The sequence below is a fragment of the Tiliqua scincoides genome, chromosome 1 (genome assembly GCF_035046505.1).
Source record: "Tiliqua scincoides isolate rTilSci1 chromosome 1, rTilSci1.hap2, whole genome shotgun sequence".
NCBI classification, from domain to species: Eukaryota; Metazoa; Chordata; class Lepidosauria; order Squamata; family Scincidae; genus Tiliqua; species Tiliqua scincoides.
Window position 1 is genome coordinate 8417041 of NC_089821.1, and position 3460 is coordinate 8420500.

Sequence of the window (3460 nt, forward strand, 5' to 3'; positions counted from 1 at the left end):
AACATACTTTCGGCCCATCAGATGAACTTCTGTATCAACAACCATTGGCAAAATACAATATTCCTGTTGTCTTTGTTGCAGTCTAGATCTGTGATTTTCAACCAGTGTGCTATGGCACATTGGTGTGCCACAAAAGCTTCACAGGTGTGCCGTGGGAGTGTGGGGGAGGGTCATTCATTAGCAGGGCCATTGGTTGGAAGTGAACTGCTCACTAACTGCATGGTGTGCCTTGTCAATTGACAAAAAACTGATGGTGTGCCTTAATAATTTTAGTGCTTTGTCAGTGTGCCATGAGAGGAAAAAGGCTGAAAATCACTGGTCTAGACTGTAAACTCCCTTAGAGGCAGATGACTTTGCAAAACACCTTGAGCAATAATGAAATTATACCAGTGATTCCAGAACTTTCTCTTTTCATAGCACCCCTAGGAGACTAATTTTTTTACCACGCTAACTATGTTTCCCTTTAAATATTCCGAGGCATCTTTAAACTATCGCATGGTGCCACACTTCCCCTATGAGTTCACTGGAGTGCCGCAGAACACAGTTTAGGAACCATGGCATCAGTAGTGTAGCTAGAGGAGGGACAAAAGGGTAAATACTGCTGGAGCGGGAATGTGACCTGTAAGCAGCTATTCCCACTTGCCATCAGATCCATTCCGGGCAATGACAGCAGTGCGCAGGAGATGCATTTGATTTGGCAAGCACCTGCGTGTTGCCGTAGCTGCCCAGAATAGCTCCAGCGGTGAGTGGGAGAGACTGCTTACATGTCACACTGCAGCACCTGCACTACTTACCGTTTTGCTCCCCCCCTTCAGCAGCTACCCTACTGTGCAGCTTTATACAGATAATTCTGTAACTAACAAGAGAAGGAGATGACGCAACTTAAAGAACTCAAAAGGGAGGAGGAAGAGAATAGCCTATTTAAGTTCCTTATTTGCTACTAGCAAAGTTTGTGAGTAACAGAAGCACTTTTTGAAACTATAAGCCTCATTCGTGAACAATTCAAAGCAGTCAGAATCCAGAGATGTCACTGTGTTTCTGCTGGAAGTCTACATGAAGGGTTCTATGCAGCCCACCAAGATTAAAGAAAGAGGATGTCGTAGTCTTACATACCCAATGTAAAGTATTTTTAAAGTATGACTATTAAATGACAAAGGACAGGCAGGACAAAGTTCCAAACAACACAGTCCTGGAACAAGCTGGAATCCCTAGCATGTATGCACTGCTGAAACAGAGACGCCTGCGTTGGCTCGGTCATGTCGTGAGAATGGATGATGGCCGGATCCCAAAGGATCTCCTCTATGGAGAACTCGTGCAAGGAAAGCGCCCTACAGGTAGACCACAGCTGCGATACAAGGACATCTGAAGGCCTTAGGAGTGGACCTCAACAGGTGGGAAACCCTGGCCTCTGAGCGGCCCGCTTGGAGGCAGGCTGTGCAGCATGGCCTTTCCCAGTTTGAAGAGACACTTGGCCAACAGTCTGAGGCAAAGAGGCAAAGAAGGAAGGCCCATAGCCAGGGAGACAGACCAGGGACAGACTGCACTTGCTCCCAGTGCGGAAGGGATTGTCACTCCTGAATCGGCCTTTTCAGCCACACTAGACGCTGTTCCAGAAGCACCATTCAGAACACGATACCATAGTCTTTCGAGACTGAAGGCTGCCTACTATTAAATGATCAAAACAAACTTTTCACGAACACTTTGCAGATCCATAAATACATGCAGAAATTATGCAAATCACATTAAAACCTATAAATAAATAAATAAATGGAAAGAACACAGTCATTGATAAAAGTTGATAATTTTACAGTCTAATCAAATTTCCATGCCAACAGGGCATACACTGCATCCTGTGGTGAGAGGAGCATCACAGAAGCCTCCTCTATGTAAGGAAACATTTGTTTCTTTACCTGGGGCTGCCTCAAATTTGGATATGATGGATAATTTGCAGCAAGGTCAAAAATGAGACATTTTCTCCAGCATGTTCAAAAGCCACAAATTCTCAGAAATTGGTGTGAATGTTTTTTTTGCTATCTCACTTTCTACATCAGTTTTATTCTTGAAATAAAATGTCCCCAAAGGGATGGGACACAGCACAGTGCATTGACGAGGACATTCTGCTTATATGTGACAAATCCACATTTTTCTCCCTATTCAGCCATGAAGCTCATATGGGATAGTTTGAAACAACTCATCATCATCTCCACCTCTCAATTACTCTGCAGACTGAGAGCCCAATCCTGAACTCTGTAGCGCCTGCGGTACTAGTGTACCGCTGGCACTGGGTGTTGCAATTATGCCATAGCGAATGCCTGCGACACCCTGCACCACGTCAGTGCCGACACCAGCCCAGCGACAGTCTGCACTGAGCCAGCGCCAGCTGAACACCGCCTGGGGCTAGGTAAGAGCTTTGGATGGCACTGAGGGCCTTGGAAGCAGGGGGAGGCTTTCTGGGTGGTGGGAGGGTGGGCAAGAGTGGGGCAGGGGAGGAACCAGGGCAGGAGGGGGCGGGACTAGTGGAGCTCTGCTCTGCTGGATCCTGAACTCCATGTTGGGCTGGAAGGGTCTCAAGTCTACACTAGCAAAATAGCTAATTCAGACTGGAGAAGCACCATTGCAGGACTTGGGACTTTCCCAGGGGAAGGGGATGAGAGGAGACCTCCTAGGAGACCTCTGGCGGCCGCCACAGGGCTGCAGGATGCAGCGGTAGCCACTTTGGTGCCACTGCACCCGGTGGTGGCACCGCCTTTAGGATTGGGCTGTGAAAGTGTTCTTGGAATTATAGATGTCCACATGGGTCATGCAGTGCCATCAGAAAGGCTATAGAGGCTACTAGAATAGTGACCAGCTGCCTGAAATGTGCATTGCTGGGATAAATTCAGCATGTTTCCAGTGGTTCTGTTTTGATTACCCTTTGATGGGGTTCCTGAGTTCAGTCCAGAAAGCACAATGGGATGCGAAAAGACATTCAGGGATGTTTCAGTATTAATTCATTCACACAAAGCATTGCTTTTGGACCTTGCACACTGCCTTGTCTCCTTTTGTTTTCATTCAAATGCTGAATCTCGCACATGCTCCAGGCCATTTTTGCTTCAATATGCTGATTTAGGGCCGCACTGCTTTCCCTTGGTTTTGACGGTTACGCGGCCATATGTCTTGGGTATTCCTGGTGCCCTCTCCCTTACCCCCCCATCTCTGTTATCACCAGTCTCAGAAGAGAATTCACATTACATTAAAACAGACTGTTTAAGCAAAACCGAAACAGTCCACTGAAATTGCGAGAGCCACGTTCTGATGGATTCGAAAATAAACTATTGCAGAAAACTAGGGTGAAAAAAACAAGAACTCAGGATGGGATTTGGTTTTTATTTTTAAATCTCTTTACTGTTTGAAGCCTCGAGGGCTAAAATTCTGCAATTTAAATTTAAAGGAGCAGAAAAAATGGCTGTTTATGGCAAAT